This window comes from Marmota monax, unplaced genomic scaffold, assembly GCF_021218885.2.
Source record: "Marmota monax isolate L192 unplaced genomic scaffold, Marmota_monax_Labrador192_F-V1.1 WCK01_AAM20220418_F8-fsc00011, whole genome shotgun sequence".
Taxonomy (NCBI): domain Eukaryota; kingdom Metazoa; phylum Chordata; class Mammalia; order Rodentia; family Sciuridae; genus Marmota; species Marmota monax.
In genome coordinates, this window is record NW_026693082.1 from 12,119,193 (window position 1) to 12,147,184 (window position 27,992).

Below are 27,992 nucleotides of genomic sequence, written 5' to 3' on the forward strand. Positions count from 1 at the left end.
TTCTAATTTTTCTAAGAAATGCTATCTGGAGCTCTCATCGTCTATTCCAATCTGAACAAGATGTTATTCTTCAGATTCACCAAATAGCTATAGTTTTAACCTTCTTTTACTATTACCTGGTTTGTCCTTTACCTATGTATTTCTTGTTATTTTTAAATTCCATGTATTTTTCTTTCTTGGCTGGTTTCCTTGTATGATGTCACATCATCAAGTGAATTCCTGAAAAAGGGTACATGAGCGGTAACATTTTGCACCGTTATACATCCTCAGATGACATTCTTTTCCCCCTGGAAATTGATGAAGATTAGACAAAGTATATCTTTTTATTTTGAAAATTTTGGAGCTGCTCATTGTAAAAACACTGATCTATTTGTCTTCTAGATCCTAATACTTCTTTTGTGAATGTCACATCTGTACTCTCATTGTCTAATGAGAGTGGATGACAGTTGACTTGCTTCTAGGCTTTCCTGGTTTATGGAATTTGGCATAATTAATTCCAATTGTATATATAACTATAATGTACCAATTCAAAAAATAAACAAATAGACGAAAACAATATATTAGAGAAATGGGATTGGGGAGGGAGAAATGGGGGGAAAGAGGAAGTATGTGGAATTGAAATGAAGCAAACTATGTCATATGTATTTATGACTACATAAAAATGAACCCCACTATTATGTATAATTATAATGCATTAAAAACAAAAACAACAAAAAAGAATGGGCAGAAATTAGATACAGATGCCTTTCCTGAAAGATTAGAATTTAAGAACCTCAGTAAAAGCACAATATAATATCTAGAACATGAAGACAAAGTCTTCATTCTGCTCTGTCTACTCATGACTTGGGTTTTCTCATAATTAGTACATTATAGTTATACATAGTAGTTGGGTTCATCCCAACAAACTCATGCATGCATGACGGCTTGTTTTTCTGACCGATACAATAGGGATTTTGTACCTTTATTCATTTGTTTTCTAGCTTACTGAAAGCTTTCTAACTCCAGGTAATTTTTTGCCCTCAGTGTCATATTTCAGTTCTGTGGACTTCTTGAACTGGTATAGAATCTTTTTAAGAAAAATCCTTAATATATTCACTTATCCTTCACTACAACAATAATTTTCTGTGGCACCAGTAATGAGGTTAGGGAATGTGTCCTTTGGATAACATGTTATTACTTTACCTCCTCCTTCAAAACACTGGATATGGACCTGAATTCCCACTAACAGGCATCACCCATGAAAGTATTGCTTCTTGGGGGAAACTTTTATGAAGCTGGAAAACAAATTTCACAAAATGTAGATCATTAGAAGATCAAGGCAGCAAAATCCCCACATCCTCAATTCCTAGTAAAGAAAATACTTGAGGAATAAAGTAACAAAACTTCTTTATGTGGGTAAGTTTGGGGAAACTGCCTTCATTCCATATAGTACTCACCAATGAGAAGAGACACCAATAAACACTGTATTGCTGACCATGGACTGTCATCAGACATGCATGGTCATCTGTTAAACCTGTGGCTGGACAAGATGTTTTCTTGTTGTGTGAAATATTTCAGGATTCATGACAAATTTGTGATTCCCTGTTTGTTAGGTTTCAAATTTTGTCCTGCAATTTGCAGAGACTCTATAAGCAGCAGAAACTATACAGAAAAAGTTTGAACTAAAAAAAAATCACCAGTAAATATTTAAAATGTATCAATTAGCATTGTTTTATTTTCTTCTTTTCTGATATTTTAAGCAAAAAAATTAAATTACCCTAAGTTCTGGAATGATAGATTTCTGGCTTATACCATTAATGTATTGATTACTTGTTCAAGTATATTTCAACTTTTCTTCCTTTACTTTGGCATTTTTGCTATGAGTTAGTGTGGAGAATCAATTTCGATTTCCACTGGATCTAAAGATCTGTTTGTCCTGTGTCTGTATTTGTGGTTGTATGTGTGTGTGTGTGTGTGTGTGTGATAAAAATAAATAAACATATAAAATTGTAACCTCAAACAAGGAAGGAGAAAAGTTCCTATAATCTGCAGGAAGCCATCTGTGAAATGTGTGAAGACCTTTTTCAGCATAGTAGCCAGTGGGGGGGGAAGATCTGGCATTAGGAAATTCCCGTGGCAATCCCACCAGGATAGATGGCCCAAATGCCAGTGAACTCCCCCTCAGCTCTGCTAAGAGGTTCCACACAGCATTGAAGATGAGGTGAACTTCTGCAGCCACACAACCTCTTAGAGATAGGTTGACCTGCCCAATGCCAATCAACCTGCTGACTGTAAGACATCAAGAAGCAAGACTCCACCCTGGAAACCTTATCTCTGCCTTTGATGTACCCCCTTAAATAAACCATGAGAGCCATTTTTTAATTGTCCAGCCCCAGCTCCTATGTGGGCTGGATCTATCAGCTCTATTTTAAACCTATTTTTCTGACTCTGTGTCTTTTGTTATTCACTAATTTTTCTGACTTATTTTCTCTGGTGGCTTATACCCTCCTGGTCAGGAAGAAGGACCCCCTGGTGAGGTGCTGGCAGCAGCCTCCCCATAATAACCTTTTTTCCAGAAAAAAAATTACTGGAAATATTTGTGGGATATTTTTAAAAAACTTCCCCAAAACATAACTAATTCATGCATACATGGAGAAAATTTAAATATGATTTATCCAAACTGCATGTGACATACTATTGCCACCTTGACTATTGTATTTTAAGATGGTGACTGTGTCAGAAAATATGGAGACTACAAATTACATATTAAAATAGGAACTTCTTAATATTTTAGACTCAAGTTACAAAAGCAATTGGTCATTTAACAATTCCTCCTAGGCTACTCAACTGACTAGTGAAAATGTAAGTATCTATTCTCCTCTTGCCTTATGTTCCAGTGTGAGTGACAATGGACACCTTGGGAAGTTTAGAACCTCCTGGAATTTTCTACTCTAAATTAGGGTTGATTATTAAGATGCTGAACTTTGACAAAGGGAATGAGAGTAGGAGACTGAGTAGGTAAGTAGTTGGAGAGCTTTGGGCCTCAAGAAGAATCTTCATGCTAACCAACAATATCAGTAAGCATATCCATTTCAGAATTTGTATAAAGGTCAGGCATCAGCAGGATTGAAAAAGAGGATCCACATCTCTTCTATTTTTTTAAATTATTTAGAGCACCTAGCTCTGAAAACCTATGAACCATTTGGGCAGAACCAGAAATTTCGAGGTCAACTTATACTGTGATATAAACCAGGAATGAAATGGACTTCAACTTTCCAAGTATGAACATAATTGCTTCTCATGATAACACCATAGTGTTGGTTGCAAAGGTTCAGTTATGATACCAGGGACAACAGCTTAATCACTCAACTTTGATAAGTCTATACTTTCATTGGTTTGGTACAGTATACTTGATGTCTAATGTGGAGATCCCTGATAGTTCCAGATGGCTTTCAGCCATTAACTCAGCCACTATTCTTTTACTTTTTATTGCATGCACAATATCATCTTTGGGAGGAGTTCTCATTTTTTAGAAATTGTTTTGCAGTTTTAAATTAATTGTGGTAACAACTTTGACCATCTGTTATGAGTAGAACTACAGTGATATGCTGCTTATTATAATTCATGCTCACACTCTTGATCTTATTAGCTCCATTAGCATTGCCAATTGAATTCTGAGCCATGTTGAAAGACAATGGAATTTGAATAGCTTTATTAATTAAAAAAATTTATGATTACATTTTTCCCTCAATTGACTTTCATGACATGAGAAGTTGAACACAAGTGTCCAGGATATTGATGTTTGCCACATTTTTAATAATTCTCCTTGACATGTGAATCTGTCACACCAGCCAAATGTACTTTGAAAACATTTTTCATTCATTCTGAGAACAAGGCTGGATTCATATTTTGAAAGGCCTACAGTTTTATAATACTTGGATCCTTCTTTATGGGGGAAAAAAAAGAGAAAAGGACCTTGGAAGATGTATCTGCACAAATGAGAAACTCTAAAGCTTAAATTTCATTATCTTTCTAGTAAATCTGCATCTTTTAGGCACTTTCTCCTGCTATTTGCAATCAAAATGAAATAAAGATCCTAATGTATGGGCATTTTCCATGCTTAGAATCTTAAAGAATTTGTTTGCTTTGCAATAACATATTGGTTATGGCTATTCTTTGTACGGACACTTGCTTCATTAATATCAAATTTATTCCCAATTCTAAGAACAAAATAACATAAATGTAGTATTTTGAAGATATTTTAAATGTGTTTATATGAAACACATAGCACCAAAAAAACACACACCTCAAATGAGTAGATATCAGCACGTTTGCACTTATGAGACCTGAGGCAGTGACAGTGTCTTCCTAAGGGCTGCCTAGGTAACAATGATTTTAAGCTACTATGGTTATAAGAACCTTCTGATTTTGGAAATGTGAAAATATTGTGTAGCTTGGAATTGATAGAATATGATAATTCTCTGGGTTGGGGCACTGATTGACTTTTCTATTGAAATGTTAAAAATTTAATGACTTTTAGAACTTTATTGAGGTAAGCATTAGCATTCACAAAGTTCACATATTTAAGTGTCTGATTTATTGGATTTCAGTACATTTATGTACCTGTGAGACCATTAGCATAAGCTAATTTTAGAACATTTTTATCATCCACTAAAAGAACCTTACACCCATTAGCAGTTGCCCTACCTTCTCTTAACGCTCCCGCCCTAAATATATAATGACTATTTCTATTTAAATAATTTAAGTTATATAATTTATATACCTACCCCTTTGCTTTATTCTGGCCTATTTTTCTTTCCTATTCTGTTTCTTAAGCTGCTATTTTATATATATATATATATATATATATATATATATATATATATATATAATTATTCTCAAAAAATTATATATATATATATATATATATATATATATATATTATTCTGGCTAGGTTCCACATAAAATGTTTACCTTATCTTTAGTTTTCAACTATCCAAAACTATTACCTAAAATCAAAAACAAAACTTAAAAAAATAAGACATGATTCTCAAACATATCAACAACATAGCAGATCTAAAACATTTTATATATATATATATATATATATATATATATATATATATATATAATTTTTTGAGAAAAATAAGTTTCCTCATTGCTGATTATGTTGACTTTCTTAGCATTAGTTTTCAAATATCTTTTGGGATTTGACTATTTGTAGCACTACTTCATATCTAAGTAACCCTAACTCTAACCCTAACCCTAACCCCGACACTGAACCAGTTTGTAAGTTGGTTCTGGACACAAGATCACCTCTGCTTTCTTTAGTTTAAATATTTAGGTTTATTTATGCCCTGGACTTAGGAATAATCTGGCTACTTTATTTAGCTCCTTTGTATGAAGAAGAAAGCTTTGCTCCAGACCCTGGTATCAACCACTGGGCCCAATTCTCACTGCAATTTTAGTTCCATTATTCCATAGCAAATGAATTCTGGCAGCTTCTCTTACTTTCAAACCTAAAATTGAGCTCCGTGGCTTTAGCTGCAGCCCCACCTACCATCTTAGATTTCCATTCTTTTTCTGCTTATGATATTTATCTTGTACTTGTTTATATTTCATTAATTTTGAAAATTTTATCTGTTAATGTGATGTGTTCTCTCTCCCCCCCCCCCGTGTGTGTGTGTGTGCATACATAGGGGATTGTCAAAGAAAGGCATCAAAGCATCATTTTAACATAAAATCTGCAGAGTTTTCAAGCTATCATATGATCCTTGAGCTACAGGCTCTTCTCTGATTACCTCTGGAATGTTTTAGATCTGCTATGTTGTTGATATGTTTGAGAATCATGTCTTTTTTTTTAAGTTTTGTTTTTGATTTTAGGTAATAGTTTTGGATAATTGAAAACTAAAGATAAGGCAAACATTTTATGTGGAACCTGGCCAGAATAATTTTGTTGTTTTAAAAATGAATGTATCAGCAGTATGCAGGACACATTGAAGAGAAAGAAAACAAGAGTCTGAAGATTTGCCAAGATATTGTTCCAGAATATGAATTAATAAAGATCTGGGAAAACATAGTAATCATGAAATGAAGCAGCTGAATTTCAGCAGAAATGAATGAGTGATCAGCTATCTTAGGCTGAAAAGGATGGTGGTAATTGTCCACTAATTGTTGTGTAATTCTCAGTGGCTTTACTATTTTGTTCATCTCTCCTATTCTGTAAGAATCGAAATTCATTTAGAAAGAAAAAAAAAGAAAAGGAGAAACAAAAAAATAAAGAAACAAAGACTCAAACCATAGAAGATGATCAAGATTAGACAAACTGAGATCATGGGATCTCACGGGATCCAGGACTGAAACCAGGAAATCAGGTTTTAATGTCCAATTTAAGTCAGTATTCCATGAACATTTTAAGAAATTACTTTAAAAATATTTTTAGTTGTAGATAGAGACAATACCTTTATTTTTTTATTTATTGTTATGTGGTGCTGAGGATCAAACCCAGTTCCTCACACATGCAAGGCAAGAGCTTTACCTCTGAGTTACAACCCCAGCCCACAACTAACTTTTCAATACGACTTCTATTCATCAACCTATAAAGCATTCCGCATTCTGTCACATTATTCTGTTACATATGAGCTATGACCATGACCCTTACCAAGTTAGTCTGACTTTACATGATTTTCCACTTTGGGACATTTATGTCAGTCCCCATGGGTATAAGAGCCCAAACACAGAGATGTTAGAACATTTCACACCTGAATGTTTCCACTTCTTACAGAGGTGTAAGTCAACCTGGCCCTGGAGATTGGTTTTAGAATGCTTTGTGGAATTCCCCCCCCCCCCCAGGAAAGCAGTGTCCAGCATCTAGTGCCAAAGATACTAAGCTTTGCTTATAACTAAACCAAAGGTGAAATTAAAGTTTCACCACACAAACTTTCTACAGGCTTTCCTCTTTAGTTATGATGTTCCACATGGGGAATTTCTTTGTTCTGTCCTAAACTTTCATCCTGTTAGTGGCAGCCCAAATAAATCTTTCTCATTCTTGTCGATTCTGAGGTTGTTCTTGAATATTTTGGCATTTAATTATGAACTTTCTCATATTCTTTAGTACACTTGCACATTTTTCTTGTTTCCCCCAGACTGCAAAACATATTAACATTTTAGATATAAATGCATGCATTAAAATGTGCCATTATAGTGTAAAATTTGATTTCTTTGGGCAAATGTATATACTTCAATCAAAATAATGAATAGTTTCTTCATCCTGTGAACCCATCCCCTCTCACAGTCATGTACTAATCTGTTTTTTGTCACTATAGTTTCTATTTTCTAGAAATAAAGTTAGACTATATTTAAAAATCTGGCTTCTTTCACTCAGCAGGTTTTGAGACCTATTTATAGACTTGCATGTATTCCTTGTATTACTGAGTGCTATTCCCTTGTATGGATGTACCACATTTTGCTTATCCAATAACTTGCCGATGGACATTAGATTGTTTTGATTATTATAAATCAGGTAACTATGAACTTTATGTTCAGATTTTGTGTGAACATCTATTTTAATCCTCTTGGGACTTAAATACCTAATTGTGAAATGTCTGGCTGGTCTGGTAGGTGTATTTTTAACTTTTTAAGAAACTGCCAAACAACTTTCAAAAGTCATTTTATTGCTTCACATTCCCACTAGCAGGATATGAGAATTCCTTTTGATCCACACCCATACATTTGATGTTAACGTTTTTTATTTAAGCCATTCTCATGGTGAGTAGTCCTGCTTGTTTTAATTTGCATTTTCTTTCTGGATAATGATGCTAAACATTTCCTTATAGGCTTATGGGGGTGTTTATATATCTTCTCAAGTCCAGGGACTGTTTAAATCATTTGTCTTTGTGTTTATTGGATCATTTGTTTTGCTTTTGAATTTGAGATTTTATGTCTTAATGACAAGTCCTTTCTCACATATAACGTTTTGAAAATATTTCTTGTGGTTGTTTCTTTTCAAACTCTTTTAAAAATAAGTTTTCTGAGTCTGGCTTATTTTACTTAGTATAATTTTCTGTTTCCATCTATTTATCAGCAAATGCCATAATTTCATTCTTGATGGCTAAGTGAATCTCCATCGTGTATATATACTGCATTTTAGTGATCCCTTTAGTGACAGGTATTTAGGTAGATTTCATAATTTGGTTAGTGTGAATTGTGCTTCTGTAACAAGGGTTGATAATTTTTCTCATATGTGTGAGGTAGGGTAAAATAAGGGAAAGAAGATGGTGAGGAAGTGATCAGGTATCATAAGTACACAGGGAAGATTAGTGGGGTAGAAGAACAAGAGGGAAGAGAAAGGAAGGGCAAAGTGAAGAAACATGGAATGAATTTAACAAAATCATGTTATATGCATCATGTAAATGTACCGAAGGGAATTTCACCTTTATGTGTATGTGGAAAGTGTCAATCAAAAATAAATAAATAAAGGCGCGAAAGAAAGATCAGAAGACTACAAGAAAGAGAATAGGAGGAGGGGAGGAAAAGAGAGGGATAAGGATTGAAATAAACTTTCTTACATGCATGATTTTGTCACGATGAACCCAAATACTATGTAAAATTATAATTATCCAATAAAAAACCCTAAGAAATAACTTTTTAATTTCAATGAAGTCCAGCTTACTGTTGTTTTTATTTTTGTATGAATCTTGCTTTTGGTGTTGTGGATGTATCATAATGGTTCCTTATTTTCTTCTAGCTGTGGTTCCAGTTTTATTTGTAGACAAGATTATCCTTTTGTCTATTGAATGAACTTTGCACATTTGTATTTGTGCTATTAAGTGAATGCTAACTCATGCCTGATACATCTTCTTGATGATTATCAAATCATCTTTGTCCTATCATTATTAAATCTCTGCTAATGATTTTTATTCTAGTATCTTCTTTACTTGGTGTTAGTATAACCACTGTAACTTTCTTATTGTGAATGTTTACAGTATTGTGACTGATTATATTCCTGTATTTTAATCTAGCTCTCTGTGTGAGTGTGTGTGACTGCTGGATACTCATGCACAGAGTTTGTATTATAGTTATAGAGACAGGAAATACTTGGGCCTTGCTTTTAAAACCTGACAGGAGCTGACAATTTTCATGATGGATTTATCACTGTTTATCTCCACAGGAGAGCCTTCTACGCCCATCCAACTGTGTTTTGGAAGATGTTATCAAACCTCCTTCTATTTTCCTCCCTCTCCCAGCCTCCAGTAATCACCATTCTATATTGCTATTGACGTTTTAAAAACCCATATGTGAGATAGAAATGGGGTATTTGTCTTCCTGTTGACTCAGGTCACTGAACATAATGTCCTCCAGTTTCATTCATTTCGATAAAAACGATAGGATATCAGGATTTTTTTAGTGGTTGAATAGTAGTCCATTGTGTATATGTACCACCTTTTCTTTATCAGTTTATCCAAAACACAGTTAGATGGAAGTAATAATTTCTAGTGTTATTCGCAAGGTGTGTGACTATGGTTCACAATAACCTATCATATATTTTGTAAATAACTAGAAGAGAAGAGCTTACAGGCTCCAAACACAAAGTGATGATAAGGAGATAGAAATATTGAAATATCATACTATACTCCATAAATATATATAATTATTACATGATAATCAAGCATTTTTAAAAAGTAAGAATGCTGACTACTTCAATTTAATCATTATGCATTGTTATAAATGTGTTGAATTATCAGACTGTACTTGATAATATGTACAATTAAAATAACAATAATAGTAATAAATTCTATTGCTTCACATATATGAATATTAAATAGTATACTTTTCTTTCTCCTTCCTATACCTTTGTGCTATTGTTATCATATATCTTACTTTCTCATGCTCTGAAAATGACGTAATAATATTCTGTTTTTCTTTAAATACTTAATGATATTTTAAAGAATTTAAAGAGTGAGAAAATAAGTGTGTCATATGTACCATTTCCGGAAATGTAGATCCATGTTTCTATCAGAAGCCATTTTCCTTTTTTCTGTAGAATTGCTTTTAAGATTTATTGTACAGTAAATCCTCTGGCAACAAACTAAAATTTCATTTGTTTGGAAAAGTCTATTTTGCTTTCAGTTTTAAAGGATATCATTTTTGATTATCTACACAATTCTAGTTTTATTTTTTTCAAGCTTACATAATTCCTCATGAGGATTTTACAGTAATTCTTCTCACTATTTACTTGAAATAATGTGATTTTTCTCAGTCTGACTAATGTAAGGACGTTTTCATTAACAATGATTTCAGCAATTTGATTGTGATGTGCCCCCAGGTACATATTTTGTATTTATTCTACTTGACGGTTCATTGAGCTTATTTGACCTGTGCGTTCTGGTTTTAAAATATTTAGAAAATTACTGTTATTATTATCAATTCAAATGTTTTTTGTTTGCCTTCCTACTAGTGACACACACACACACACAGATTTTAGATTCTAGTCACAAACATGTTAGATTGCTTTTTTTTTTCTTTAACTTATAAATTGTTTATATGTACATTTTTCACTTTTCAAATATTTGGGAAATATCAGGTATATTTCTGTTATGATTTCATATTTACCTCATTATAGAGAGTGTACTATATAAAATTGATCCTTTTTAAAATTAATTAAAATTCATTTAATGGCTCAAAATATGGTCTATTTGATTAATGGTCAGGCTGGTTGTTTTTCAAATCATTTTATTTATTTTTTTAATTATCTGTTCCTTTTAGATATACATGACAGTAGAGTATATTTTGACATTATACATATATGGAGTATAACTTCCCATTCTTGAGGTTGTACATGATGTGGAGTTATACTAGTCATGTATTCATATATGAACATAGGAAAGTTATGTCCAGTCATTCTATTGTCTTTCATATTCCCATCCCCCCACTCTCTTTCCTTTATTCCTCTTTGTCTAATCTGATGAATTTCTATTCTTCCATTCCCACCTTTTGGGGAGGATTGGCCTATTTCACTTAGCAGGATAGTCTCCAATTCCATCCATTTATCAGCAAATGCCATAATTTCATTCTTTTTTATAGCTGAGTAATATTCCATTGTGTATATACACCACATATTCTTTATCCATTTTTTCCCACTGATCACTGATGATTTGCCCATTTCTTTTTCTATACTGTTTCCTCCTTGTTTCAATTTCGTTAATTTCTTTTGTTATGTCTTCAAATTGACAGATCCTGTCTTCTGCATTGCCGAGCTGTTTCTCCCAACCAGGATTTTCCAGTGGTGATGCTTGCTTTTGAGTCTTTTATTTTTAAATACCTTGCATTTTCTCATGATATTTGTTTTCCTTCAAATCATCCAACATACTATGCTAATCTTTCTTCATTTTAACTTTGCGGTCTGGTTCTATTGGCTTATTATTTTCCTGCTGCCAAATCACCTGCTTCTTGGTACGTCTAGCAGGTTTTGTTGTGGTACACTCTATTGTGAATGTTACTGTCCATGTTTTTATCTTTTTCTTTTTTTCCTGAAATTTTGGACTTTGTTCTGGCAGGAAAATTACTTGTAGCTAAGTTTTATCTTTTTGAGTCTTAATTTTAAGCTTTTATATGGCAGGTCTATATTGCCTCATTTTAGGCATAATTAAAACTTATGATTATGGTTCAATGCTTTTGGGATTTTAGCAAGTACCTGGGTGATCAATGAAACCTCTCACTCTGGTTAGTTGCAGGACAAATGTTCCTTTGCCCTCTGTTACCTCTGGAATTTTCGTTAGCATATGACTCATCAGTCATAATTGTTCTGGTTTTGTGGAGTTTACTCTAATACCTAGCTTTCAACACAGGCTGAAAGAGATACCATACTAATTTCTGAAATTTGTCTTCTGTGTAGCTCCTTTCTTTCTGGAACTCTGACTTATTCATAACTCAGTTCTAATTTTGAAATTATTTTATGATCATGATAATGTTTTAAATTTATTTTTTGACAAATTAAAACCACATACATTTGTCATGAATAACATGTGCAATGACTTGAGGGAATTAACATATACCTTGGTTCTATTTTTATCATGTATTTTACTTATAATACCAAATCATCAACATATTGTTAGTATTTTTGTTTTAAAAATCAGTTGAGCGCTGGGGTTGTAGCTTAGTGGTAGAGTGCTTGCCTAGCACGTGTAAGGCTTTGGGTTTGATTCTCAGCACCACATATAAATAAAATAAAGGTACACTGACAACTAAAAAATATTTTTAAAACATCAATTGAGGTTTAAGAATTTAAGAAAAGAATTTAAAATATTCTTTTGCATTTGTTCACACATTTAGCATTCTCAGAGCAGCTTATTCTTACCTGTAGGTCTGAGTAGCTCTATTTCTCTTCATCATAAGAACAACTTCTAGTATTATTTGCATAGTAAATATACAGGTAACAAATTCCTTAGCTTTTGTTTATCCAAAAAAAATGTCCTTCTTTTCAACTTCAGTTTTGAAAGATACTTTATATTATACATTTAACCCTATTCATTCACAGATCGAACCAATCTTGGATTGAAAATATCTGGAAAATATATTCGGTTTCTATTGAACATATATAGACTTTTCCCTTTTGTCATTATTCTCTGAATATGACTATGTATAACAACTGTATAACAACTGTTTGCATAGCGTTTATATTGTATTAGGTTTATAAGTTACCTAAACATGGCTTAAAGCATTCAGGATGATAGTCCATCATTTTGAATTAGAGACTTGAGCATCCTTGATTTTGCTGTCTGTGGGGTTTTCTGGAATCATCTTATGCTCTCTAAGACCAAAGGATGACTCTATAGAATACTAGTTGACAAGTTTTTATTTTCTTATAACATTTAAAAACATTGGTTAGTTGTATCCCCAGCCTGTATATTTGTTCAGAAGTCAGATGTCATTTCATATTTCTATGAAATATGCATTAGGTTTTGTCTGCTTTTATGATTTTGTTCTTTAGTTTTTGCAATGTTTGTCTAATTGTTGTTTTCTTTATAGATATTTTGCTAAAGTTAGATGAACTTTTGTGGCCTTACATGCTGCTCCTGTATCAAGTGTGGAAAATTTTTAGTGAACTTTTCTTCTAATACTTTTGTCCAGGTTTTCTTTTCCTTTCCTCTGGAAGGTCATAGGTGATTAAGGCTTTATTATTTTCTTTTTTTCCAATCCATTTTCTCCTTGTGACTTCAAATACTTTGTCTTCGTAATTACTAATCCTTTCATTTGTTGTATTCAGTCTCTTATAATCTCATCTGACAAATTTTTGATTGTGGACATTTTATTGCTGAGTTATAAAATTTCCATTTGATTCTCTTTGTTTGTCTTTGTAGCTACCTTTCAGTTATCTCTTTACAGGTCTAGTGTTTCCAAATCATTTGAAGGAGCACATAGTTACCCTAAGACAGCATATTTAGGCTGTGTTTGTATCATGTCATATGGTTTGGGTTTGAAGGAGGCCAATTAATCCTGCCCCCTCTTTAGATTCAACAAATCGAACAATAGACATGAAATAAAGCTGAAAATTCAGCTTTAATAATGGTGAAGCATGACGGGAGAGTGTGGCTTGAACTAGTAATGAAAATGTGCTTCAGGGTATGATCTATCCTGACATGGGCAGGACAACTGGAGAGTTCCTGGTGCCATTGGGAGCTAATCAAATTCAGGGGGGATGCACAAGGAGAAGGTAGAGTGCTCCTTGAAGAACCAAGGGCTTTGGTTGGACACTAATAGCACCCATTTCCCCACTGCTTTTAAAATTGATTCATTGATTGACTGCCATGCTGGAAATGGAATTTTATTTCATACTTTTCTTCTGGGAAAAGAATGAGTGTGTGATAGAGATAGGGATAAAAGATTCTTTCTGCCAGGCATGCTGGTGTGTGCCTTAATCCCAGTGGCTTGGCAGGCTGAGGCAGGAGGATTGCAAGTTCAAAGCCAGCCTCAGAAGAAAGCAAGGTGCTGAGCAACTCAATGAGACCCTGTCTCTAAATAAAATACAAAATAGGGCTGGGGATGTGGTTTAGTGGTTGAGTGTCCCTGAGTTCAATCCCTGGTACAGAAAAAAAAAACAACTAAACTTCTTTGGAAGAACTTTAACAAGATGGTGGAAGACTGAGGAGAGACAGAAGGGAATAGAAATAGGGAAGTCTTTCCCATATGATGCTTATCTTGTTGCAAACAAGTTATTAACTGTCAACCACCATGTGTGTCATTGTGTTATATGAAGAAAAATTATTAGCTTTTAAAAGTGTAGTGAAATTGTTCTAAAATTTAAGTTAGTAATTTTGCTTTTGATATTTAAATAAATTTTTCTAATGCCTTAGGTTTTATTTATTCATTTTAAATAAACTATCAGAATAATTGCTCAGCTATTTACTGTGTTTCTCTATATTGTAAAAGTGAATATAATGGATTTCTTTCTATAGTGCTTATAGCCAAAATTATTAATTTTGTGAATTTTATATTTTATTAGTTATATTTAATTATATATTAATATTTAGTGTAAATTTAATTTATGTTTAGCTATGTAACTGTAATGTTTATTTATTATTGACCAATAATTATGCATTCTGTTTATATTATATTATTAAGTTTATTATTGGCCAAAGGGAGAAGAAATAAATATTATGAATCAAAAAGTACCTAAAATAAAATTCAAATATTTATATACTATACAGATATTTACATGAAATTGAGCTCAAGATGAAGCCCATTTTAAAAACAATTAAAAGACAATGATTTAGAGATTGATGTCAACATTGCAGAAGAGATAATACGAAAAATTTGGAGTTAAGAAAAAAATAGACCCAAATCTTTAAAAACAATATTGAAATTAATTTTTTAAATTACAAAAATAAAGAAAAAGAGTTATAATTACAATAAAGATCCCAAATCACAACCAGATATTCCTTTCACATCTCTCTGGAGATGTATAAAGAAGTATGCACATTTGTCCCCTAAACTTTAGTTTAAAAGATTCTAAATTGCCACACAGCACAGAATCCTGCCTCAGTGTGTAAGCTTATCTAAATACCTCTTTTAAAAACAAATGTTTCCCACCAGAGCAACTAATTAAAGGCTTTCAGGGCTGTGACATGTGCCAATGAAGTTACTACTTTATATTGAAACCATGAATCACATATATGGCTAATGAAAGAGAGAAGTATGTAGTATTAATGAGAGTTTTGCCATTTACTGATTATAATTACAGTGTAAGTATTATTAAAATTATGATTTTTTCTGTTCTTTCAGTATACACCTTATCTATAGAATTAATTTTCTCCAATTATTCCCAACCTCCATAAACTTTTCTTGATTGTTTTATCATAGCAGTACATAAACATTTTTTATATTGTTTTGCTCTAGATATTCTTAAAGCAGGAAAATCATATCTATGTGCCTTTGGTTGTCAAATTAGATAATACTTGAGAACAGAGGCTACTCTTTTTCTCCCTATTTTCAATCATAAAGGTGTAGACCATGTGTCCAAACTGGCAAGCAACAAATTGATTGACTTGTTGCACTGAGTTTCATTGATGAGAGCTCTTCAGTCATATCCAAGTACTAAATAATATCAAGTGCTCTTGTCAGGTACATGTCACACATTGTATAAAAAGCCAGGATTTGCAAACCATTGTGTTAGGAACTAGGGAGTGGTACATTAAGATTAATACTAAAATGCTGTTTCTGCCTTCAAGGGGAGTTTCATTGAAAGAGCACAAGGGGTGAGTAAGGCATATGGACTGAATAAAAAAGTGGTAAGCAGGCAGTTTAACTTTCCAAAAGAAACATCAGTGGTGACCTGTGTAAACTGCTACCTCCCATGATATTAAAAGAAAATATTGTAATGTATTTGGAATTATGACTTTAGGTTTGAATTGACTTCATACAAAATTCAAGTATAGGGAAAAAGTTATTATCTTTCTCTTAGTATCACATTATGATAGAGAAGATACTGAAAATTTCTTAAAGGGTGAGTTATTTATTCATTAGTTCATTAGTGCATTTGCTCATCGAATTATCCATCCATTCATTATAACAGAACTTATACATATGTATATTATATATTTACACATATGTAAATAGAAAATTTTGGAAATATATACAGTAAAAATGTGTGTTAGCCTTGAACTTTTGGATAAAAGTATGGTTGATATTTTTAAAATTTCTTCAAATTTTTGGAGCATATATTACTACTATAATTTTTTTTCTATTTAAATGTTTTAACTGAAGTATAAGAGAAAAATACAATAATCATTAGATGTATAGGTTATTCGATTTTTATGACTGGAATATATAAAAGTACTCAAAACCAAAATAAAAATCAGACATTATCAATAACCCAGAAGCAATCTTCTCCAAAGTTGTTGTCATTCACCACTCAGCAATTATTTTATTAATGTTTTAATATCAGGGACTGAGGTTGTGGCTCAGCGGTAGAGTGTTTGCCTAGCATGTTTGAGGTCCTGGGTTTGATCTTCAGCATCAAATAAAACTAAATAAAATAAAGGTATTGTGTTCAACTACGTCCAAAAAATAAATAAAAGAACATGTTATAATATCAGTCATGGTTAGAGGTCTTATGTGAACACATGGGTATAATATTAACATACAAATCACTAAATTCCCTTTGTGGTTATTCTCATACATATGAAGTATTCAAATTCCAAATATTTAATTATTTGTAGGTGCACTTTGTAAGCTTAAAATATATTGTGAAATGCAAATTCTATTAATTATTATTTTAAAATATTTAACCTAAGCAAAGACCATAATTGTCTGTGGCTTATGATTTGTTTATTTATGTACTTACTTCCTCTCTCTTTTTCTTCCATTTCCTCTTTTTTTTTAATTAAGTAACATATATTTCACAAAATCCCACATAATCTAACTGTTGGTGCAGCTCACAGACTCTAATAGAATGTGAGTCAAATCTCCTCATATGATGTGTTTTTCCCTATTTAAAACCCAGTGACTGGATTTGGCCATTTTTGTCCAAGTCACTGACTGGCTTGGAAGGATATAGTTTAGTTTGGATGCTCTTTATTAAAGAATCTGTGCTTGTCAGCTTTTCAAACTGGTCAAGTCAGAGACCAAATCCTCATGAGACTGTGCACACATGCGAATGATATTTGTAAAGGCTCTCAGAGTTAATGAATGTGAAATCCAACAACCTCACAGCTGGGGAACCAGCCTTCAGAATGGAATAGATTTCAGTTGTAACACAGTAATCACTTCTCCGGGTTTCTCCCAATCCCTCCAAAAGCAGAGTCTTTTCAAAAGTGGAAGGCAGCCATACATTATTTGAAATCATGATTTTCAAACTTTAGATTAATAAAGGACAACTAAAGATAATTATGACAATTTTTAAAATATATTAAATGATAACATGATAAATTAGAAAAAAGTCAATTGTGGGACTACTTAAGATACTGATCAATAGCTAAATTTCCTTCTCTAATAAAAGTTGGTTCCAATAGACAAGTTGGATATGGATATATATTTTGTGCCAAAAAAGAGAGCCTCTATAGGATGGAAGAAGCTTTAAAATGAAGTATCACATATACTAATATGAAAGATCACTTTCCTACTATTAAAAAAAGATTGGCATAGGAAATTATTTTAATGTTACCATTGTTATATGGAATGGATAGATAGGTTCATATATACCTAGTATGTGTGTATATATTTATTTTCTTTTTAATTGAAGGGAGGAAGAGAGAAATGGAGGAAGGCAGGCTATCACAAGTAAAATATAGTTAATTACTTTGCTCACTGGGTGAGAATTTTATATTTGCAGAGACATAACTAATAATGGCAGACCAATATTTCTATTAAAACAAGAAGAAATTGGATAAATTATTCCAGTCCTATCGCACAGACAGCTTTAGAAGGAATGAGCATGAGCTGAACTAATATTTCAGAGAATGGAGAATCTTGTGTTCCAGTAATTTCCGAGTAACCAACGGTTCCCAGTACCCAGGGACATTTGCTGATTCCGTGGGCATGCTAATAATTGAGCTTTCCTAACAGAAAGTGCCTATGGGGGCAAAGTAAGCTAAAGTAACAATTTTAGTGGTTGTATCAGTCTAGAATGACAACTTGGAATTGTGAGGCTGTTATCCAAGGGCGTGTGCTGGCTCTGGACCACAGGGTTGGAACTAGCCTTCTAAAGAGGCAGAGTGCAACTTGAACAATTTTAGGGGGCCAATCTTGTGGAGGTCAAGGGAAGGATAGCCTGAATCTCACTGCCTGTCTCCTTCTTAAGACAAATCTAAACTCAAGCACAAAGTGTAAAATCCTTAAAATGCATTGAACAGAGCAAAATTATTAGACGTGTTGGAATAGTGTAACATATACTTAATTTAAGTGTCAGAAAAAAAGAGAAAGAATAAGACAATAGATAATATGAAAGAGTTAATAGCCAAAATGTTTCAAAACTGTTGAAAGGTATCAATCTACATATGCAAAAAGCTTAATAAATCCAGAGTTGGCTAAATAAAAAGATAACTACATCTAGATATTGAGTAAACAAATTTCTGAAAACCCAAACCAGAGGAAAATCTTAAAAGCAATCAGAAAAGAGAAAAAAAAAACTATACTATCATCAAAGGAACAAAACTGCTAACTTTTCAAATAAATGTTGGAAATCAGAAGACAATATAATGAACTCTTTAGTTGCTGAAAGAAAATAATTACTAAATTAGAATTCTGTACACTGTCAAGAGAACTTCCAAAAATGAAAATGAAGTAAAGCACTTCAGACAGACACAAATTAAGAGAATATATATCATCATCCAGCCTGAATCAAAGGAATTAACTAAGAAGATTCTTTTTTTTTTTTCAGGCAGACAGGACAAAAGTTAAATACATGGAAAAGCAGGGAAGAATAAAAAACAAAATGAAGTAAATATGTTGGTAAACACAAATGAATATTGACTCTATGAAACAATTACTGTTGTGACTAAATTATGTGTAGAATTACAATGCCTGATGGCTGTAAGGACAAGTGAATGCAGGGGAAAGCAGTTTAAAGGTTCTAAGAGAAAGAATAAGACAATAGGTAATATGAAAGAGTTAATAGCCAAGAGGTTTAGCAGTATTGAGGAACTGGAATCCTCCTTTGCTATTATCCCTGTGATTCTTCTAAACTTTTACTGTTTTCTTTACTTCACACATGCCAATAGATGAACTTGCTCTATTTATAATATATATTCTGTCTTTTTCATCTTGGCATTTACTGTAAAATTGTAGACTATGACAAGAGTATTTGTTTTTCTTTAGGGATGGAATACAGATGAGATGCATTCTTTATAGTGAAGTGATTGATGATGTGTCCTTGTATTGTAAACTCAGGGTAAGTACTGTTTCTTTATGTATTGTGCTAAAGCCAGAAATGACCCCAATGATGTTGATTTTCTTGATGTGGTCTCTAGACTTTGCACTTTTTGTTTGTTTTCCTTACCTATGTATTACACAAACCTTGATGGCTGTTGATATAGTCTTTCACATGTTCTCAGTGTTTGACTTGAAGATTTTACTCTATAGCTTCTGAAACTTGAAAGTGGTTCATATATAATAACTCTGCACAGATGGTTTCGAGTAATGGTAATGTTTAGATTGTCTTTATCCCCCAAAGAACTTCTCAGACTTTTCTGATAATGGCTTGTGAAATTTTATGGCTGCTCAAAAGTAATATGATTATTTTTTTAGAGAACTAAAAAGCAGATCCAAACCAAAAGATTTGATGTTTCCCCTATGCATGGAAAGAAATCAGTTTACAAACACTTAACAGAGCTTATAACAGCAATGGGTCATACGGAGATCAAAATACTACTCTTTTCTGCATTTTACTGTGCTTCCCCTGTCAGTCTTTCCTCTTGCACTTTTTTTTAACCTTTTATTTTTTTTTAATTTTTATGTGATGCTGAGGATCGAACCCAGTGCCTTGCACCTGCTAGGTGAGCGCTCTGTCACTGAGCCATAACCCCAGCCCCCCTCTTGCACTTTTAATAGAAGTGAATTTAGTCTTGACATTTAAACATAATTACTCCAGTTATCCATTTTACTATATTACATTAAATATCACAGATACAGATTTAGTATAAGTTTTATCAAAAAACAATAGTTTGGGTTTTTTTTTCTAAATCAGATGTTTGGATAACTTAGTTTAAATTTTGTTTGTTTGAGTTATCCAAATGAGAATCTTGTCTGCTTTAAAATATTCTGACAATAAATAAAGTGATATTAAATATAATATCAAGTTGGGCACAGTGGTGAATGCCTGTGATTCCAGAGGCGTGGGAGGCTGAGGCAGGAAGATAGCAAATTCAAAGCCAGCCTCATCAAAAGCGAGCTGCTAAGCAACTCAGTAAGACCCTATCTCTAAATAAAACACAGCATAGGGCTGGGGATGTGGCTCACTGGTCGAGTGTCCCTGAGCTCAATCCCTGGTACCCAGCACCCCGCAAAAAAAAAAATCAAGCATGTAAATGAAGAAAGAAAAGAATATCACACATCTAAAAATTTTAAAAGAGCATTTATGATCAGAGGAAATTATTTGGGGAAAATTATTTTATGAATTTAATTTTAATAATTATTCATTTCTCTTCATTTCCTTCCAGTAATAATAAACTACTGTCAATGTGTTTACCATTTTTCTATGCATGCAAATTACACTCTAGGAGGAAGCGTTCATTTGTTGCTGTTTATAAAATAATGAAATCTCATGGTAGTGACAGTTGAGATTTCTGCATCGTGGATGTGACCAATATGACAGGACTGTTTTGAGAAGAATCAGGCGTTAGGTCCACAGTTCATTTCTCTCTGCTCTGAGCCTGGTTTAAGAAAAGGGTGAGAACTGAGTAGGTGATATGAGCATGGGTGAGATGCAGGAGAGTTTCGCTATCTTAAAGGGAGAGGGACACAGCACGGGTTTGAGCAAAAAAATGAAGTGGCCTCAAGGGGAGCAGAGGATTACAATAAATTTATCCAGACATTTCATAAGTAGGAAAACAGGAGAAATAAAAATTAGTTAGTTTCATTTCCAAAATTGTAGCTGTAGAATTATATTGTGTGCGAGTCTCTTCAAGTTTTCCTTTAGCAAGATGGTGTGTCCTCTCAGAAACTAACCTTTCCGTAAACATATAAATTGAAAATAATTCAGAAAATGACAAGTTCTATAAATTTGAGAACTATAAACCAATCAAAAGATTAACCGAATGAGAGATGGATGATAGTCTTCTTTTCCCTTTCCCCTACATGGCAATCTGAGTTTGAAGAATGAAGTCTGTTTATTTGTGGTGGATAGATGGTTCTGTTATCTGTTATTTATTTGAAGAGAGAACAGTAGATGTTATAATTAGAAAATGTGAGTAGGAAAACACTTTGCCTAGCAGAGAGGAATAGAATGCAACCTTTTAAAGCTTAATTCATTTTGAAAATACCTGTATAAGACTGTGCCAAAAATTTTTTGTTGTTATTTTGCTGTCTTCTTTGATAAGCAAAGCCTTCAGACTTTTTCCTTGTAGTTTTAATACTCAGATTAAAAAATTTACATCAAAACTTGCAGTGTTTATTTCACTTGGATGAGCAGACCATATGGAGTAACAGTTTTCTTCAAAAAATGTGCAGCTTATTTTGAAGAAAATATGGTTATCATTAATGTTACTTTTTATTTTTCTCCAATCTTCTATCTGGTTCAAGTACTGAATTTAAAATTTTTGTTTGGTAAGTGTATTGCAAATGTGCCAAAATCTGACATCTGCAATTCTTAGTATATGCTATGTTAATAAAAACAAAGTGTTCTTTTAATTAGGTATGATTTCAGACCCATAATCAAAATAATGAAATTTTTTTCCTTTTGCTCCCCAGGAATGGACATTCACTCTAACAAGTAGTTCTCAAATAGGTTGGTATAGTAGGACTTATATTTACTTGGAGAATTTCCACAATTTCGGCATCCTTCCTTTCTCTCTCCAATAGGCTTCCTTCCAGATATTTTTCTATCTTTTATGTTCAGAAGGATTTCTAGGTGTTAACTTATGCTCCATGAAGTATCCTTTCATGTGGGGACCTTCTAATTTCACTCTCACAGGAAAATCAGTGCATTTTATTATATGATGCATTAAATGAGTGCTATTATTGGCAAATGTATTTGGTGGAATCATAATTTAAAATACACTGATGAGTTAAGGAAAACATTCTGGAGTAGATAACATTTGAGTTGAGTATTGAAGGGTGGCTAGATGTTAAGTTGATGTGAAAAGAGATTTTTATATAGAAGAGTGTGTATTTAAGAGTGTGGTTTGAGTTTGGGGATTATTGCAGAGATAATTCTAAGCAAATATGGTTTCTGAGCACATGCAGAAAAATGAAGTAGAATATATTGAATATACTATTATACTTTAGGAAGATGGAGCATTATGAGTAAATTGGGGACAAGATATTGTGAATGCAGAACTGATTATGAAGAACATTTTGGCTTTTATCTTGAAAGCTACATGAAAACTTTAAGCTTTGAACAGAGATGACCATACTTGTGATTTTAAGATTTGCTGATAATGGGGAAGAAAGGCTACTGGTAGGACAAGGCTAATATAATAATCCAGATGATAAATTATGGTAGGAAAAATTGAGGTATATAATGAAGAAATGGGAACAAAGTATTGTATCCATATTTATATAAAGTAGATATACAGGGGATTTTAATAAGATCTTTGAGATAAACTTTGAATCTTTCACAAAATTTTGATCAACAAATTGTAATATGAAGTATGTTGCTTCATGTAATACTTATAATTTATATCGATTCCTCATTATTGAATCATTCCATATCCTCATTATTGAATTTAGTCACATCTTAATTCTCTTACTTTTTCTTTACTTGTCAATCTGCTCTTGTCTTCTATTCTCAATATCATCTTCACCATGGCCCACAGTGACATCTGTATTGGACGAGTCAGTGAATGTGGTTCTACAAGAATCTTGTTCAGCACATGTGAGCACTCTGTTCTTGACGCATTTGCATCCCTTGAAACTATGACCTTGATTTGTTTCCCATTTCTCTTGCTGCTGTTTCTTCCTCCTTCTTCCTCCTCCCTTAGCTAATCTCCACAACTGGAGTTCTTCAGGCTGCATATTTCTTCTTCCTTTTCTCTAACTATCTAATGTACTTTTGTCATTTTAAAATATATTCCTGGGGCAGTACATGCATAAATCAAAGTTTCTATTCTAGTCAGAGTCTCTTTAAATTCTAAATTCCTAGGTCCAAAAATGTAATTTATATCTACACTTTGATGGTTGTAGAGATCCCAAGATTTTATAAGGGCAATGGTTCCATTCTTAAGGAATCTCCCTCATGACCTAAGCATCTCCCCAGAGCTCCACCTCCTACCATCAAACCATTAGTATTAGGTTTCAACATATGAATTTCTGAGGGGGCACAAACCGATGAGAAAAATAAATTGATAAAAAGTGATTTTTAAACATCACCTAGGCGTAGAAAAGGATACTTAGGTAAAAAATGACTAAATGAGGCTTTGATGATTTTTCATAATTAATGCATATCTTTATATATTTCTTATATTTCTAGGAGTGATTTGTGTTCTAAGAGATTGTTTTGCTTTACAAAATATATAAATAAAAAATTAGAATAAAAGTTCTCATAACTCTCATTGAGTGATCCTACTTGGACTAAGAAAATGTGTTTAGAAAAAAAATATATAGGAAGATTCAAGAGACATGACATAAAGACACAGAAAGAACAACATCCGTAATGACAGATGGGAGGCAGTTGTAGGAACCTCTAACACATTTCATCTCTCATTTTGAGTGGAACTAGGAACTGCTACTACTCCATTGTGTATCTAGGAACTTAATTTTACCTAACCATGAATATTGAAATAATATCACACTATTGAGCTCTCATCTTGTTCATTCAAACTGACTATCTCCGTGAAGCATGGGTTTTCCTGATTATTCTCCTATGTTAGTTACTGTGCTTCTTCTCTGCTGAAGGCAGCAGAGGAGTCCTCAATACATTATAATTTGTTGTGCATAATGATTGCTGTTTTGTGGGAGGGATCTGAGTCTTGATAGAAAGTATATGCAATCTTATCACCACAGTCTCCTGCCCACAGTGACTGGTCCAAAGGGTGAATATTTAACTCACAGACAACCAATTGACCTCCCACATTGGTAATGAAATATAAAGCCTTCCTTTCTTCTTGGGTTTCTGGAATAAGATTATCCGTAGCCATGTTCCACACTATGGAAATACATAGAAACAATAACAATAGCCTCTCCCCAAAAAACAAAAACAAAAAATTTTCAAAATATAAAACCAAAGCAATTAGAAAAATCAACAGAGATAGAGCTTTTTTTGCATTGAGTCTCCAGTCCCAATTCCTACTTTTGTGGTCCATAGCTTGCTCTTGAAATTCGTGAGTTATTAAATACATTTATTAGTATATAAATAGAAAATTGGTGTTTTGCTCAATTTATTGTTGGATTTTGTGGGTTTTTTGCAAGATAATGAATCTTAACTAACAAATATATGAGAATATACAGCTGACAAATGTAGGCAAAATAATGTCATATTCAATTGTTGTGAGAGTTAAATTAAACCCTTTTTCTACCTATTTGTAATGACTCATGAAATTGAGAGAAATGGCATACCACATTAAATTTAGTATCATTTTGCATTCTGTGCCCATTCATTTGCATGTACTCTGCACAGACCTGGCAAATATTTATTAACATGCTTAAGAGTAAATAACAGTTGCAGAATTCAAAGAATAAAATTTAACAGGTTTATGAATTATCAGTAGCTCGTATTTGCAACTGAATCTTCATTAGTGGGATCAATTTTATAGTAGGGCCATCATTTGGCCAAATGCAATTGCTCATTAACAACACACTATAAAGAGTTTATAATCCCTCAGAATCACAAGATGGAAAACAAACTGTAGTAATTCAAAGAAATATTTCTGTCTGAAGGAAAGAAAGAAGGACATCTGGAGTTCTCGGAATTGTATTCAATCTGATATTGATTATGGGCTTTCTTACATTACCAATATGAAAAACAAGCAGGAAGAGTCAGAGCAGGAAGCAATGTTTTCTCATGGAAAGGCTAGTGTAGTCAGTATCTCATAATGGTTGGCCAACATGAAGCAACTTTGAAGGAGAATTTAAATAAAACGTGTAAACTCTTAGATATTTTTCTGTGACTAATAACCACCAACAGATGTGCACAGATGAGCAACAGCTTGAGAATATTTTGAGGCTATTTTTTCCCTCCCAATGTGTTGTTTACAGCTTTATTGTTTAGAAATGACTGTTAAAGATGGAAAACAATTGTGTTGACTCACAACTGGAAGCAGTACAACTTTGATTCAAGATAATTAGTTGAAAAGCATTCAAAATATTTTTGAACAAATGAATGAATTTATTTCAATCATCATTCATTAAATATAATCTGAATGAAATGTCTTCAAAGATGAAAAAAATGTAGCACTTTAAAGCTTGAAATTTTCTAGAAAAAATGGTATGAATATGCAGCTTTATGTTTGCTGAATGAACTAATTCAGGAGGAATGAAGGATTTTCTATAATATGTGACAAAGGAGGGTTTCCACCTTAGCAGCATGTGAGATCAGAAGACAAGGGAATCATTGGCTGGGCAGATCAAGATGGCAACATAGACAGTGTGGGATCTGAGCTGAGACCTCAGTGTGATGATGAAAGAAATGTGGTCAATATTGCCCCACATGTCTGGGAAATTAGGAGTAGAACAATTCAGGATTGTGTATACAGTGTCCATGAGATCACGTTAATGTCAATTTTCAAAGGGCATTTTGTATGCCTGAATAGAAGTTTAGACTTCCTTCTACAGTTGGGCATTCAAAGTCACTGAGCAACAGAGTGGCATTACCAGAACTGGGTTTTAGGAGTAAAAGAATGCTTTCAATTTTTACAAATGAAATGACAAAGAGAAAGTAGGAAGCTTAGTAGGGAAACAGTATAGACCCAAAAATAAGTTAGAAGAATCCAAAGGATAATAATGAGTGTGACAGAAAGGCTCAGAGAAAATTGAGGAAAGAGATTCAGTGAGTGGAAAGACAGGGCTAGAAATTCAACTGAATACGAAGACAGCCCGAAAGGCTTGACCCTGTGTTAATACTCTCAGATTTTTCAGCCACTGTTTTATCAGATTTTTTTTTATTATTGTGACCAAAAGCCCTGACAAGAATAATATAGAGGAGTAAAAGATTATTTTGGCTCATGATTTTGGAGGTCTCAGTCCAAAGATAGCCAGCTCCATAGCTCAGGGCCCAAGGTGAGGCAGAACAACATGGCAGAAGGGTTAGAGAAGGAAAGCAGCTCAGGGCATAGCAGCTAGGAAGTAGAGAAAGAGCTCTGCTCACCAGGGACAAAATATAAACCCCAAAGGCACACCCCCAGTGATCTATCTCCTCTAGCCACACCCTAACCTGCCTATAGTTAACACCCAGTTAACCCCCCATTAGTGGTTAAGACTCTGACTAGGTTAATCTACTGACTAGGTTAAGGCTTTCATCACACAATTATTCTACCTCTAAACTTTGTTGCATTGTCTCAAAAATGAGCTCTTGGGGGACACCTCATATGTAAACCATAACAGTCATGTTTCTACTAAAAAGTAACACAGGGAAGGCAGTAGTTTTAATACAAAAAATACAGTATCCGTGAAAACCAACATTTATATACTAAAGTAAGGCTAAGTGGAGATACATTTCCATTCTTTGATGCCAGTAGTTTTCCCATTGTATATCAAAGTGTGTCATAAGGAACCTGAAGGTAAAGCTTGAACTCTTCAGGAAAAAAGACAACATACAGGGAATCATGAAATCACCAATGAAGATATTCACTTTAATATGTTATTCACAGCCCCTTTCTCTGCAGAATCACCATGGTGGCTGAAAACAGGAGGGCCTTCAAGGACCTCATCTCTGCTCAGTACACTGGGGTTCATGTCCAAGTGCTCTCCACACTACTGCATTTCCAGTTTGGCCAAACCAACCACATCCCTGAGTTTCTCCATAAATTTTCTGCTGGCAAGGCTCCAGCATTCAAGGGTGATGATGGGTTCTCTGTGTTGGAGAGCAACGCCATTGTCCACTATGTGTGCAATAAGTAGCTGTGGGAAAGTGCTCCAGAGGCAGCAGCCCAGGTGGTGCAGTGGATGATAGTGAAAGTGAGCTTTGCTGATACTGACATAGTGCCCCCAGCCTTTATCTGGGTGTCCCCTACCTTGGGCATCATACACCACAACGAACAGGCCACTGAAAATGCAATGGAGGAGGTAAGGCAAATTCTGGGGCTTCTGGATGCTCAGCTGAAGACAAGAACTTTTCTGGTGGATGAAAGAATGACACTGGCTGACATCACAGTTGTGTGCACCCTGTTGTGGCTCTATAAACAGGTCTTCTAAGAAAGAAGGGCCTTCTTTCTGCCAGGCCTTTCCCATTACCAACTGCTGGTTCCTTACCTGCATTAATAAGCCCCATTTCTGGGCCGTCTTGGGGGAGGTGAAACTGTGTGAGAAGATGCCTTAGTTTGATGCTAAGAAGTTTGCAGAGAGCCAGCCTAAAAAGGACACCCTCATAAAAAGAGAGGGCTCATGGGAAGAGAAGCAGAAGTCCCAGGTGGAGTAGAAAGAGGAGATAAAGGCAGCTGCCCCAGCCCCAGAGGAGGGGATGGATAGATGCCAGCAGGTCTGGCTGCTGAGCCCAAGGTCTAGGACCCCTTTGCTCACTGCCTAAGAGTTCCTTTGTATTGGATGAATTTAAATACAAGTACGCCAACGAGGACATGCTGTCTGTGGCTCTGCCATATTTTGGGGAGCACTTTGAAAAGAATGGCTGGTCTTTGTGGTACACTGAGTACTACTTTCCTGAAGAGTGCATCCAGACCTTCCTGAATTGCAGCTTCATCCCTGGATTGTTT

The 27,992-nt window shown here is 33.8% G+C and overlaps 1 long non-coding RNA gene and 1 pseudogene across 1 annotated transcript in view; both read left to right on the plus strand.

The window, feature by feature from the left end:
• The first annotated feature begins 7,660 nt into the window (after positions 1-7,660).
• Positions 7,661-27,992, plus strand: part of LOC131424529 (uncharacterized) — a 68,417-nt gene continuing 48,085 nt past the window's right edge. Inside the window, exons 1-2 of the long non-coding RNA XR_009227743.1 lie at positions 7,661-7,746; positions 19,291-19,363. This is a non-coding gene — a long non-coding RNA (uncharacterized LOC131424529). The remainder of the gene's footprint in view (positions 7,747-19,290; positions 19,364-27,992) is intronic.
• LOC124099003 (elongation factor 1-gamma-like) lies at positions 27,038-27,896 on the plus strand (annotated as a pseudogene).